Consider the following 15,589-nt stretch of genomic DNA (forward strand, 5'->3'; position numbering starts at 1 on the left):
ATACTCTAATAGAGCAGTCACAAAACAGCTGTAACACAGCAATCAATATTACAGCATATTTACAACTTCTGCCTAACACTGGATTGCATAGTTTAAATCACTAGCTACTTACAGACTTTACAATATAAAAATACAGTACTTGTAGAAATGTGACTGTTCTGTTAGAGTCATTGACTGCTCTATTAGAGTATCTCGATCTACTTCACGCATTGACTAATTCAAGCGGAGAAACCACGCCTTTGCAATAGGAACTCTTGTGAAATGAAATAAGAATAGCAGAGAAATAGCAAGTATGTACAGAGACAATAGAGGGGCACGTAATTATGTCCTGTTGTAAATAAACGCTGTTAAAATTTATATTACTACTAAATAAGCGCACCAGAATAGGCTGTGATCTTTGAGAGGCTGTTGTCTCATTGCTTGCCTTTTCGTGTAGAAGGGATTTAGTGCTACTGAGACACAATTGGTGAGTCTAACTATACATGTATTTGTGTTGTAAAACTTAATTGTAAAAAGGTGATTAGCGCATACCGGCATGATAAAACATGTGTTTGTATTGTCGATGGATCGGTCCGGACTACGACCACAATCTGTCTAACGTACGAGCGATCAGCTAGGATTCAATGGATTAGTACCTCGATTGATATCTGCCAGTACGCCATTTTGTCTCTTACTTGTCACATGGTACAATCAATACATTACGTAATACTAAATTGGCCTAGGAAATGACGTATACTACAATATTACTCTACAAAGAGTTCTAAGTTCTTCACTAGTCCGTGACATCCTCCGGGGGGGCATTGAGTTCCTCACACCACACCTTAGTCTGAACTCTTGCTCGCCTAGCAGAATCTCTCTGTGGTCTGTCCACGCTATGTCCGGAGTCACCAATGTCAGCAGAATCTTCATCAAGATTGTCAGATTTGGTGGAGTCCTTCTTATCATGGTTGGAGACTGCAGCATTCGCTCTAACTTCTAACGGATATAGCCTTGTTATGGCCCGATTAGTTCTCCCATTTGCTGTACGTGTATTAGCAGCTCTCACCAAATTATCGTTTCCATAAATCAAACTCTCAATAATAGCCAGTTTCCAATAAATCCTCTTGCAGTCATCATGAACTAAAACTATGTCTCCCACTGCTATCTTCTGTTGGTTATTTCCAGAAGTCTTGTGGAACTCACGAAGAGAGGTGAGGTACTCATGCTTCCACCTTGAACGAAAGTGTTGCAGTAATGATGCCTGCTGTTTCACTCTTCTCTCAATACTTCTATCCTCTCCGAACGTTGGGTCTACAACTTCATCCTCCTCCACCCGCCTATAAGGAAGGGAAGTGATTCTTCGGCCGTAGAGGAGGTGAGCTGGGGTTATAGGTTCAGTGTCTGCAATGTCACTGGAAACATAGGTTAGAGGCCTATCATTCAGTGTTGCCTCAATCTCAGTAATTAGTGTCTGAAGCATGAGTAAGGATATGTGAGTTCGGCCTAACACTTTCTTCAATGACATCTTAGTAAGACCAACCAACCTCTCCCAAAAGCCTCCATACCATGGAGCACGTTTTGGAATAAATTTCCACATTACTCCTTGTCTACCCAGGGATTCCTTCAGCTCTTGAGATGCTAGCAATGATGTCAACTCTTCAGCAGCTGAGAGGTAAGTAGAACCATTATCCGAGATGATTATCTGTGGTAGAGACTTACGGCTCACAAATCTTCGAAATGCCAGAAGAAAGGTGTAGGTGGAGAGATCTGTGACGATTTCTAAATGAAGTGCCCTGGTTGTGGCACAAGTAAACAGACAGATATATACCTTTTGCTCACTGTGATTCTGTTGAATATATAGGGCTCCTGTAAAATCAACACCAGTCACAGTAAATGGTGTCACATCACAAGTGCGAACTGCTGGTAGCGGTGCCGGATCAGGTGCTGGGTAGGGTTTACCAATGTGTCGTTGACAGGTTGTGCAATGCCGCAAAAGTGTTCTAATGTATTGCCTGGCTGTTGGTATCCAGTATTCCTGTCTTATAGCAGTCAGAGTGCTGTCCACTCCAGCATGAAACTGTTTCTCATGAATGCTGTACACAAGCAGGGAAGTGAAAGGATGCTTGGGGGCAAGTAAATATGGGAACTTGGCTAATTGGTCCAGAGGAGCATTATGAATTCTACCTCCACAGCGGATGAGGCCATCATGATCTAGGTAGAGTCTGAGTTGCCTTACCAGTGGCAATCAGTTAATGGGTGGCTGTGAAGTAAGGTTAGCCAGTTCCTTCCAATAGACTTCTGATTGACAGGCTTTGATCCAGCACATCTTGGCATTATGTAGTTCATCGCTAGAGAGTGGTCCATGTTGTGTTTTGGACGATCGACATTTCAAGTTGGTAATGAACCTAGTGACATATGCGGTGACAGCAATAAGCTTACCAAGTCTGCTGTAGTTAGCTGGATTGATGATTTGATGAACCCCAGTCTGACATGGTGTTGAGGCTGTAGGGATAAAGTCCTCTGCTGTGGCTGCAGCTGCAAGTAGTGGAGTAATGGGTGATAAGGCCCACTTAGGCCATTCTGTTTCATTGCAAAGCCATGGTGGTCCATTCTTCCAGAGGGTGGATGATTGTAGTGAGTTAGCATTGATTCCTCTGGTTAGGAGGTCAGCAGGGTTTTCCTCAGTGGGACAATAATGCCATGTAGCATCTGACGTGAGCTGGTGAATCTCATTCACACAGTTGGATACGAAGGTATTCAGTTTTTTCCTTTGTTGTATCCAGTACAACATGATTTGGCTGTCCGACCAGAGGTAGAGTGGTGTTTTCTTAAGAGACAAGGAGGTGATAACAAATGCACTTAGTCTAGTAGCAACCACTGCAGCCATTAGCTCTAGTCTTGGTAAAGTCAGCTCCTTTAAAGGTGCAACTCTGGTCTTGGCCATGACAAAGGTTGTGTGACTTCCGGATCGGAGGTACGCAACTGCACCATAGGCTCTTTTACTTGCATCTGCAAAGATATGTAATTGATCTATGGTGATTGTGTCCTCAGCTACGATGTATCGTCTGAGAATTGGTAAATTGGTAGCTTGTCGTATCTCTGTTGCTATGAGGACCCATTGTTCTTGCAGAGCTTGTGGTAGTGGCTCATCCCAATTCACATTCTTCTGCCACAGTTGCTGTAATAAGAGCTTGGCCTGAATTGTCACTGGAGTTAGATAACCAAGAGGATCAAATATCTTTGAAAACTGCTGTAAGATTTGTCTTTTTGTGATAAGGGTATGGTGTTCAGGAAGGGCTGATTTTACAGCAAAGTGTAGGGTGTCGCATTTGGTATCCCATTGCAGGCCAAGAACATTGACGGTAGTATGGCTATCAGCAGTATTGTCTGTTGCTGCTAGTGAATTTAGTTGGTGGCAGTTTGACGCCCATGATCTAAGGTTGAAGTTGGCTTGTCCCATGATGTGCCTTGCTTCCTTGTAGTAGCGAATGGCTTCTTGTGAGCTGTGACAACCACTAAGGATGTTGTCCACATAGATGTTAGAAAGTATGTCAGTGGTTACAGGGGAGTCTATGTTTTGCAGGTGGCAACATAGTATGGCATGGAGCATAAAAGGTGAGCTGGTAGCACCGAAAAGGACAACCTTGAAACGAAATGTTTGAAGATCACTCTCAGGGTTGTTGATGTCTGATGGCCATAAGAAACGTGTATAATCTCTGTCCTCTTGGTGTAATTTGACATGTAGAAAGGCTTTCTCTATGTCAGTTGAAATGGCAACCTTGTGAAGTCTAAAACGCAAAAGAATTGAGCACAAGTCTTTCATGAATGGTGGACCAACTTCTAGGCAGTCATTGAGACTTGGTACATTCTGTGAGCTATGGCTACTGCAGTCATACACGATTCTAATGGGGGTTGTTGAGGAATCCTTTTTCACAGCATGGTGTGGAATGTAGTGACAGTTGGTTGTTGGAAATGGAGAGTTTACCTTCTCAATGAAACCTCTTGTTACTTGTTCACTGAGGATGTTGTTGTAAGTAGTAAGAAGTTGAGGAGTTCGTGATAGTTTGTTAACTAGAGAGCGTGTTCTCCTTTCACAGAGGGTATAATTTGTTGGTAAAGGTGGATGGTTGGGTTTCCATGGAAACTTAGCGGTGTAGGAACCATCTGGTAGACGTGAAACATTCAAGTTGATATATGACTGTATGACAGAGTCAGCATTGGAGTTGTCTGTCTTCGGTGATATACCAGTAGATTCAAGTGTCCAAAACTTCTGAAGGTCAAACTCTGTGGAATCTACATGTAGTATGTTAGTATGAAGAATAGCAGCTGGGGAATCAGACATGTGTGGCATGGGACCAGAGAGAAGGTATCCTATCTTTGATTTCACAGCTGTTGGTCCATTGCCTCTGATGATGTGGTTTTCAACGATGCTCCAGTAGTAGTCTGCACCTATCAAGAGTGAAATGTGGAATTGTCGATCAGTGGTTACTGGATGAGCAAGAGGAAGATTTCTTAGATAGGGCAGCTGAGATATATCACTTTCTACTATGTTTAGTATAGGAGAAGCGATGGTGGGTACAATCAGAACTGATAGTGGTAGTTGTTCTCCCGAGTTAGTGACAAGGTTAATCTGAGCAACATTTAGTGTGTTGATGGAAGGACTATGGGTTCCAAAGGTAGACAGAAAGATCTTGTCAGTTTTGTAGGGTTGGAGACCCATCTCATCCGCTAGTGACTGAAGTATAAATGAACGCTGTGAACCTTCATCAAATAACACATGGGCGGTTGCTTGGTGATTTGAGGTTGCGATAGTGGCCGTTGTAGTTTTGAGCAGGCACTTGCCATTTCCTGTAGGGAGGGAGTCAGTGTTCTCCTTGCTTCTGGAAATGGTTGTAAATGAGCTTGTTGGAGTCACCTGAGTGGGCATGTCTGAAGTAGTTGATGTAGTTGTGTTGCCCTGTGATACCGTTGCCTGGCTCTGAGGTGGTGGTGCAGTGGTAGTAGGTTTCTCCGTGCAGAGGCTGGTATGGTGCTTACGCCTACAGGTCTGGCAGCGGTGTTTAGATGTACATTGTGATATCTTATGACGAGCAAGACAGTTGAAGCATAGTTTCTGTTGTTTTACAAATTCTAAACGTTTTGCAGGGTCTAAAATGATATGGCAGGCAGAAGGATTATGACTTCCTGAGCAATACACACAACCTTTCTTCTTAAAGCCAGCACCTTGATGAGGTGAATGAGAATATTTAATGGTAGTGCTGAAGGAAGCAGTAGGAAACTGATGAGTAAGGTGACTACTAGTAGGGCCAGATTCAAAGATCCGAATTTCTGCTTGGATGGCAGCTTGTAAATCTTGTAGTGTCCATTCGGATGTTGGGTGGGCTCTTGCTAGGTTCTTCTTGGTTTCAGCTGGTAACTTATTGAGAATGATTGGTACGAGTAACGTTCCATAGGAATTTGTGTTTGTGCCCAGTGAAGATAAACTGCGTATATGGCTTTCTATGGTGTCGTGGAATTGTTGAAGGTTCCCAAAGAATTAGTGGGGCGTGGCATATCCAGCAAGGCTTGCATATGTGCATTTACAAGTTTGTCAGGCTGGCCAAATCGGGTTTGTAATAGTGTCACTGAGTGTTGGTAGTTAGAATTCGTGAGTGGAAAGCCAGCAATTGCTGTTGACGCGTCACCTTGTAGTTGAGCTCTTAAGTAGCTTAGTTTCTGCACGCCAGTTAGAGTGGGATTAGAGTGGACTGCTGCATCAAAACAATCCCAAAATGACTGCCATGCCAAAGGGTCACCATTAAACGTTGGTATGGTGAGTTTGGGAAGGCGGCTGACTGTATAACTGGGAGAAACTGCATGAGTAGGTGTGACATGCGTTGTAACAGCTGGTCGAGTGAAAGTAGGTGGGGACACTAGTGGTGCAGGTGAGTGTGTTGACTGTGTTGTATCACTGACTACTGGTAATGCACCACTCACCTCTGAACTAGTAGTTGAACTAGTAGCTGAGCTTGTAGCTGGAGGTATTCCACTAGTACTCACAACTGAATTTGTAACTGGGGGTGTGTCACTTGCAACTGAAGTCAAATCTCCTGGAGGGTGTGCAGGACTTTGTTCTGATGTAGTAAGAACATCTGTTGTTGTGACAACTGGTTGTACTGGTGGAGTAGCAGCTGGGATATTACTCAGTAAAAAGTTCAATTGTGCAATATGCTCGTGAAGGGTAGTCTGTAACTCTGCTGACTCAATAACATCTGATTCGAGCTCTGACTCTTCTTGAATAAGAGGTAGGATCTTAGTGTCTAATTCGGCAATAGTGTCCTGCTTTCTTTGCAACTGTTCCATGTAACTGGTGAGCGAGACAATTTCTTTAGCAGTAAGGGATGTCTCCGCTGCTTTCTCAAGTAGGTTACTCGTGGTAGCTATCACCTTCGTGAGGTGTGATCGATGACCGCCTCGGGAGAGACGAAGACGCTTGAGTTCATCCATCGAAGAGTACTCGTGCAACTAGATTGTGGAGAGATTGTACGACAATAATTGTTCTATACAGGTAACTTGCTTGCCTTATTGGGTACCGTTATCTTAAGAGTTTGCCACGGTACCACGACTTCTTAATGGCGGGTTACAATTGAGCAATAAGGCTAAGCAGATGATCACAGCACCAAAATGTCGATGGATCGGTCCGGACTACGACCACAATCTGTCTAACGTACGAGCGATCAGCTAGGATTCAATGGATTAGTACCTCGATTGATATCTGCCAGTACGCCATTTTGTCTCTTACTTGTCACATGGTACAATCAATACATTACGTAATACTAAATTGGCCTAGGAAATGACGTATACTACAATATTACTCTACAAAGAGTTCTAAGTTCTTCACTAGTCCGTGACATGTATCTCGGTTTGTACAGTAGAGTCTCTCACGATTATTAGAGATAGGGTGGTAACACCTGACGTCACAGTCGTTACATAATCACTTCCCTGGGGCAGAAAATGTACGCATACCATTGGGGCACGAGTTTACTTTGCCTGAGGTTTGTTGAGACTGTCTTTCTAAATGAAACCACGTTGTCAGGAACAAAGAAGAGAGTAGTATAACAAATATTTAAGTAGTGCAGGTTAGTTTGATCCGTGCTGGGCGAGTTATGGCTGATAATTGTGTGGGAAGCCGTTTTATCCTTTTAACCTGGGTAAAACCAACCTGACAACAAAATTGGGCAGAGTTTGTCTCTGTGCCCACTGTGAGCATTTATTATTGATTTATCAAGACACACGGTAGTGTGTCGTGCGGCCCAAGAAGCCGGCGCGCAACCCCGTGAGTATATTGACAGGAAGAAAGAAAACGCAATTTTCGCACCTCCATAGCTCTGTGCTGCCTTGATGAAACAAGACAAATTTTGCTGTGTACATTCCCTCCAACTTCAGTACTCCACATTCCAAATTTGAGCAAAATCGCTTCAGGCATTCCTGAGATATGCGACTTCAAAAATTGGCTTAGTTTCTTCGTTTTTTTTTCTTCTTCTTATTTTTCTTCCTCTTTTCGCACACTTACAAAAACTGCTATAAAACGCGAACGCGTTATCCGATTGCCTTGAAATTTGGCACACAGAAGGGGGGTATAAAGGCGCATCTCTGTACCAACTTTGGCTGGAATACCATAAACAGGCAAAGAGTTATGAGCGATTATGCACAAAAAATAACACCAATATGTTGTCACGCCTACAGGGTAAACCGCGTATGAGAAGAAGCTGAAAATCGGTGGGTGAATAGGTTAACTATTGAACCTCAAACCTTTTGTGGTTTGAAAGAAATCGAGCTAAAAACCAGGAAGATACAGCAAAAAAATCAACAGTGTGTAGTAATTATGCAATCGAGATTAGCTAATTTTTATTATTATTATTATTATTATTATACTTGCCACGCCTACCAGATAAACCACTTGGGGTAATGCTTTGAAAATCGCTGTACAGATGGAGTTATCATCTTAGAAAGGCTCTTCAATGGTGTAGAAAAATCAGACTTAAAGCCACGGAGTTATAACACGAAATCCAACTTGGTGTAGCAAGTGCGAGATCGAGATACTCTAATAGAGCAGTCATCCTAATAGAGCAGTCACCCTGAGCAGAATTCAAGAGATCAATTAGAAATAAGTAACCTGTATAGAGATCAGCTACAAACAAATCACCCTGTAGAGAGTTCAGCTACAAACAATTCACCCTGTTCAGACATCAGTTAGAAGAAGTTTTCTTGTAGAGAGTTCAGTTACAAACAAATCACCCTGTTGAAAGATCAGCTAGAAGATGTCACCTTATAGATAGTTCAGTTACAAAGAAACCACCATGTAGAGAATTCAGCTACAAACTAGTGACCCTGTAGATACATCAGCTAGAAGAAGTTACCTTGTAGAGAGTTCAGCTACAAAGAAACCATTCTGTAAAGAGTTAAGCTGCAAACAAATCACCTATACAGAATTCAGCTATAAACAAATCACCCAGTAGAGAGATCAGCTAGAAGAAGTTACCTTGTAGATAGCTCAGCTACAAACAAATCATCCTGTAGAGAGATCAGCTAGAAGAAGTTACCTTGTAGATAGTTCAGCTACAAACAATTCACCCTGTACAGAGCTCAGTTAAAAGAGGTTCCTTGTAGAGAGTTCAGCTACAGACAAATCACCATGTAGAGAAATCAGTTAGAAGAAGTTACCTTGTAGATCGTTCAGCTACAAACAATTCACCCTGTAAAGAGATCAGCTAGAAGAAGTTACCTTGTAGAGAGTTCAGCTACAAAGAAACCATCATGTAGAGAATTCAGCCGCAAACAAATCATGTATAGAGAGTTCAGCTACAAACAAATCTCCCTGTAGAGAGATCAGCTAGAAGAAGTTTCCTTGTAGAGAGTTCTGCTACAAACAAATCACCCTGTAGAAAGACCAGCTAGAAGAAATCACCTTGTAGAGAGTTCAGCTTCAAAGAAGCAATCATGTGAGAGTTCAGGTACAAACAAATTGTCCTGTAGAGAGATCAGCTAGAAGAAGTTACCTTGTAGAGAGTTCAGCTACAAAGAAACCATCATGTAGATAGTTCAGGTACAAACAAATCACCCTGTAGAAAGATCAGCTATAGAAGAAATCACCTTGTAGAGAGTTCAGCTACAAAGAAACTATCATGTAGAGAGTTCAACTACAAACAAATCACCCTGTAGAAAGATCAGCTATAGAAGAAATCACCTTGTAGAGAGTTCAGCTACAAAGAAACCATCATGTAGAGAGTTCAGCTACAAACAAATCAGCCTGTAGAGAGATCAGCTAGGAAAATACCTTGTAGAGAGTTCAGCTACAAAGAAACCATCATGTAGAGAGTTCAGCTGCAAACAAATCACCTGTAGAGAGTTAAGCTACAAACAAATCTCCCTGTAGAGAGATCAGCTAGAAGAAGTCACCGTGCAGGGAGTTCAGTTACAAAGAAATAAACCATGTAGAGAGTTCAGCTGCAAACAAATCACCTGTAGAGAGTTCAGCTAGAAACAAGTCACCCTGTAGAGAGATCAGCTAGAAACAAGTCACCTTGTAGAGAGTTCAGCTAGAAGAAGTCACATTGTAGAGCTACAAAGAAACTACCATGTAGAGTTCAGCTGCAAACAAATCACCCTGTAGAGAACTCAGTTCCAAACAAATTGCCCTGTAGAAAGATTAGCTAGAAGAAGTTACCTTATAGGGAGTTCAGCTATGAACAGATCACCCTGTAGAGAGTTCAGCTACAAACAAATCACCCTGTAGAGAGTTCAGCTACAAACAAATCACCCTGTAGAGAGTTCAGTTACAAAGACACCACCATGTTGAGAGTTCAGCTGCAAAAAAAATCAATCACTCTGTTGAGAGTTCAGCTAGAAGAAGTCACCTTGTAGAGAGTTAAGCTGCAAATAAATCACCATGTAGAGAATTCAGCTACAAACAAATCACCCTGTAGAAAGATCAGCTAGAAGAAGTTACCTTGTAGAGAGTTCAGCTGCAAACAAATCACCTGTACAGAATTCAACTACGAACAAATCACCCTGTAGAGAGATCAGCTAGAAGAAGTTACCTTGTAGATAGTTCAGCTACAAACAAATCTCCCTGTAGAGAGATCAGCCAGAAGAAATTACCTTGTAGAGAGTTCAGCTACAAAGAAACCACTATGTAGAGAGTTCAGCTGCAAAGAAATCACCCTGTAGAAAATTCTGCCAGAAACAAATTGCCCTGTAGAAAGATCAGTTAGAAGAAGTTACCTTTTAGAGAGTTCAGCTACAAAGAAACCATTCTGTAAAGAGCTCAGCTGCAAATAAATCACCTATACAAAATTCAGCTACAAACACATCACCCTTTAGAGAGATCAGCTAGAAGAAGTTACCTTGTAGATCGTTCAGCTACAAACAATTCACCCTGTAGAGAGAGCAATTAGAAGAAGTCACCTTGTAGAGTGTTCAGTTACAAAGAAACCACCATGGAGATTTCTGTAATCAATATGATATTATGTGACCGGATTTGCGAAAAGTGGTCTTCAAAACACACATCCAATTCCGTAACCGTTGGAGACCATAACTCAGTGTTCAAGTAACATATTAACCTGAAAATTTCACCATGTATTCAGCTATAGTGGTGCTCATCACTGTCCAAAATTCAAGGCAATAGCTCTTTCCAATCTGAAGTTATCAATTGTCAAAGTTGGCAAATTGGATGTGTGTGGAAGACCCCTTTTCGCAAATCCGGTCACATATGTATTATACAGTATATATAATTTGTACATTTACTGATAAAATATTTAAAGTACATCTACTTCATCTTTTCTTCTTCCTGTAGTAAAGAAAAAAACATAGGTTAAAAAAGTCCCAAAGCTGGCCATAGGCCAGCTTTGGGGTATACAAATACAAAAAGAAATGAAATCTAATCCAAAACAGCCAAGCTGTAAAAAAAGTGTGCGGCCCTCAGAAAGGCTATGGTGAAAAAAGATGTGAAATCCAAGGTGGCGGCCAAGAAATGGCTGTGATGGTAGGTTAATGGTAAAAATTTTAATAATGACAATTTAGGTAAATTTTGTGAAGCGGCACAAAAATTCACCTGAATTGTCGTTATTAAAATTTTTACCATTAACCTACCATCACAGCCATTTCTTGGCCGCCACCTTGGATTTCACATCTTTTTTCACCATAGCCTTTCTGAGGGCCGCACACTTTTTTTACAGCTTGGCTGTTTTGGATTAGATATTATTATCAAAGCTACTAGCTACCTTTTAAACCAACCTGATGCCCAAGTGATGTTTTTCATCATGTTTCTCATCTATGTCCTGAGTAAGTTTCATGCCGAATGGAGCACCAGAAGCCAAGTTGCAGCCTCTTGAAGGTGCTCCGCCATTGAATTTGCCCCACTTTTTGCCCCGCGGAAGTTGCGGTTACACATTTTAACATAATTTTGTGACGTAAAAGTTATCGCTCTATTGGACCACGGTAAACATTTTACTGCTATATTTAGAGGTTGTAGTATTTGTATATCTTGGTATCTTAATTAATAATCCTCCATGATCACTAATCACTAATAGTACAGTGAAAACTGGTCATTATTCAGGTACAGACAAAATTTTCTGACCTAGCTTATTAAGGAGGTGGCTGCATTTTGCGGCCTTAAAATGGTAAGAAGCATGCTGTTCTAACTGGCTATAGAGATGGATTTAGTGTGAACAATGTATGAGACAGTGAGTACCGGCAGCAAAGGGGTAGCCAATCTGTTAGAGCACCAAAGGCACTGCTTCAGACATAGGCAGTTGGCTGTCAGCCCAACGTGTAAAAATTTTCACTTTTGGTCCTTATAAGTGAAAGTGATGAAGTCATTATCCATAGGATATTATATTATATTTTTCAGAGTATCCCTTCAGTTCTACTATATAGTAGCCAAGCATAAGATGAACATAACACCGCATTCCAGTGGTTTAGTGGTGACCACAACACTACCTGAGTTAAACTGGTGAGATTTGAGACTACCAGAAGCCCTGGAATGCCTTGAACACATGAAATACCAAATATCTAATGCCTGGCTTTCATCCACAGTGGACCTGTCTTGGTGGCCACTTGTACAGAAGGGGAACAACTGCCACACAGTCTTGCGAGCGAAACAGTTGCCATACCCCTTAATTATCAGTTTTTAAAAATTTGAGCAAAATTTTGCATGTAAGCGAGTGCGATGTTGTGCTTTGGCAGTGCCATGTATATGATAGCCATATCAGATACTGCCTAGCAGTGACACATCATGAGTATTTAAGTCATAATGCGTTACTTTATCATCCATCTAAATACTATCCCTGAATGTGTCATTTTGTGTACGGAGCAATCTGCCACAAGAAGTGACCTGAGTAAGGTTTCAGCGTATTATTGTTAACCATTAATATTGTTCACCATTGTTAACCATATGTATAGTGAAACCTCACTTAGTGTCCACCTCTTCAATAAGACCACCTCATTATATTGGCCACCTATAGAAGGTTCAAAATATAGATGAACAGTAGTTTATGACCTCATTAATAAGGCCACCTTGTTATTCAGGCCAAATTTTTTTTGGTCCCAGAGCTGGCCCTATAAATGAGGTTTCACTGTATTTACGTGCATTTTTATTTTTTGTAACTTTTCTTCAGGTTTACTGATGGGCACTATGAAGCATTGTTGACTGGTCCGTACATAATGTGGTAACTTGAAATGCTAAAACGGTATGTAGCATGTCTTGTATGCACATGTTGTAATGTGTTGTAATGTGTTGTAATGTGTTGTAATGTGTCCACACATCTTAGAAATAATTATAACTGTATTCTCTATAAATACTCAGTTCCATTGTGCCACTGGGTCATAAGTGGGTTGAGTATGGATCATCCAGGACATTTGGGTCACATTTTGTCCTGGCCAAGTGGATCTCATCCACTGACAGAATATACAAGATCAGATCACTGCATAAATTACGGTGGAACTTGTTTATTGCCACCTTCACTCAATAAACAGGTAGAAGTGTATAAATTCTCAATTTGGAATTGGCTTTTCAAGAGAGGTTGTATTTCTATACTGGTGGCCCATTAAGACAGGTTGTACTGATGGAGTGTACATACTAGAGATGCAACAATATCCTCCACTTAGTGTCGTTTGATAGTGATACAATGGAGACCATGTATTGTTGTAAACTATACTATTATATTGCAACTCTAGCACATATTTATAATAGGAATGTTTGTTACTGTTTAGACATACTGGAGCCACACCCACTCATCTGGATTCTACAAATGGAGTCATACCAATTTGTGACTGCACTTATTACTCGTTACTCCCACTGTGTTTGGATGAATATACATGCCATCGTGTGAGACTTGCTACCATGGCGGGCCACTGGAGAAGATTTTCATAGCAGTTATATCACAGTCATTGTTGTACAATTCTTACATTATTGTTGTGAAAACTATTTGGTATTCATGTCAGTGGCGGATCTAGAGGGGTTTCTGGGGTTTCGACAGAAACCCCCTTCTAAATTTAGCTCAGTGGCAGTTTAAATATATAAACATTGTTGCACTGACAATTTGTCATAGCAAACAACTATATACCATTGTATTTCAGTAGCATGCATGCAGTTGCACTTAACTGACACCATTTATAGCTATTAAACCCTCGGCAACACTTCACTTTTCATCTCTCACTGCATTAAAAACGATCAAGATACTCTAATAGAGCAGTCAAGTAACTACTCTAATAGAGCAATCAAAGCTACAGCTTGTAGTCACCATCTTTGCCCTATAGTTAGCTATATAACATTTATTTAAAGCATTGAATTTATTGCAATTGGTAACTAAAAATAGCCTAAAATCCAATCTCAGAACTTCTAAAGTCTCAAAATGTTCCGGAGAAATGCCTTATTCAGCTACACCAACTTTCAGAAACCCCCTTTTAAAAATCCTAGATCCGCCACTGCATGTGTCCTCTGTATGTTGTAATTTCATGTGTAGCTAATTTTGTGTGGGGGTGCTATAAAATGCATGGTGACAATTGTAAATTTTTCAGGTGGTTTTGCACACTTCCTTCAGCTACACTGATGTACGGTCATACATACATAGGCATATAATGACAAATATTGTCTTTATGCTTAAAGACAAGATTTTATGCCAATCATTTCTTTAACCCTAAAGAAAAGATTTTACGCCAAGCTTGCCATTAAGTACTTAATGACAAGCTTTTACGCCACTGTCACTGGCATAAAATGCATTGTGAAAGTACCTTTACAGGGAAGTGCACTATAAAGGGAAGATTTTACGCCAAGCAATTAAAAACAAAGAATTTATGTGACTATCCTTACTAATCACGTGATGCCTACCTAATATTACATAACTGTACCTGTAAGTATCCGTATTCTACCGTTTCATCATGCTTTCACTGTTCGCTACAAATGTGCTGCCGAGAGGCGGGCGCCGCCATACATCAATGAATAATGATTTGTATTAGTAGCCTTTCTTTAACTGCTTCCTCCAGATAGCACTTTCGTTCTATTGTAATAAAAAGAGTTTAGTAGCTGAGGCGATCTTTAAATAGAACAAACAATTGTGCGCATGCGTCATTTTTGGCGCAATGCTTCACGCTGTGTGCGAAGAAGCTGGAGTAAAAAAAAAACCCGATATACCAATGGCGGATCCAGGATGGGGCATTTGGGGCAAATGCCCCCCTCCCTTCAAGAAATTGCATACAAGATCGAGATACTCTAATAGAGCAGTCAATTGCTCTAATAAAGCAGTCACAATGTTCATGAGGCAGTGCAGCTTACTTATGAAGCTATAAATAGGATTTTATTTTACATAACATACGTGATATAATATATTTGGTAAAGGATAACTAGCTATCATTTCTGTGACCTTTTTTTTTTTTTTTTTTTTTGCTCTTCAACTTTTTTCAGCAAGGTTCCCCCCCTCTTTCCAGACTCTGGATCCGCCCCTGTATACAAGGTGCTTTTTAGTGATTACACAGTTGTCTAAAAGCTAATTTGTATTATAAACTTCGTAAACCTGGGTAAAGAAACAATAGCTGTAGCAGAGACAGTGAATTGGTGTACTCCAGTGACTGCTGTGAGACCAGATGCAACCAGTGTAATTTTCTGTGGCATAAACACCCAAAGCGAGTCTCACACAGTTTCAATTTCCAGTTAAGTATTTAGCTCCTTGCTGGTGTGGTGCATCCTTTGGTAATGAACTCCAATAGAAGACTAGTCTTTGCAACGATGAAACATTAGACACCTTTGCAGATTCTAGTGTTTTAATGGTAAGCTACTAATATTACTGTAGCAACTGTTCTTTGCTAGGTCTACGGTTGTAATGATACCACATTTTATGGTCAATTTGATGTGTGATATTTATTGCCGATACTACTGAGCTGTAACTGAAATTTTAACAGCTTGTAAACAATTAATTACACAGCCACCTTTAGCAGCTGTTGTTTACAAAATATTGTTGGTCTAGACTTCGTGATATTGGTACCGATACAGGTGTAGTATGGGTATAGCTCAATTTTTTGGCAAAATATATAAATATATTGCTATTAAAAAGCTATCACTATTTACCTACTTGTA

The 15,589-nt window shown here is 40.7% G+C and overlaps 1 long non-coding RNA gene across 1 annotated transcript; it reads left to right on the forward strand.

The window, feature by feature from the left end:
- Window positions 1-311: 311 nt before the first annotated feature.
- Window positions 312-14,042, forward strand: LOC136251850 (uncharacterized). The gene is made up of 3 exons (XR_010699226.1): window positions 312-466; window positions 12,636-12,707; window positions 13,231-14,042. It is a non-coding gene; the product is annotated as an uncharacterized lncRNA (long non-coding RNA).
- The last annotated feature ends 1,547 nt before the right edge of the window (window positions 14,043-15,589 follow it).

Source organism: Dysidea avara, chromosome 3 (genome assembly GCF_963678975.1).
Source record: "Dysidea avara chromosome 3, odDysAvar1.4, whole genome shotgun sequence".
Classification (NCBI taxonomy): Eukaryota; Metazoa; Porifera; class Demospongiae; order Dictyoceratida; family Dysideidae; genus Dysidea; species Dysidea avara.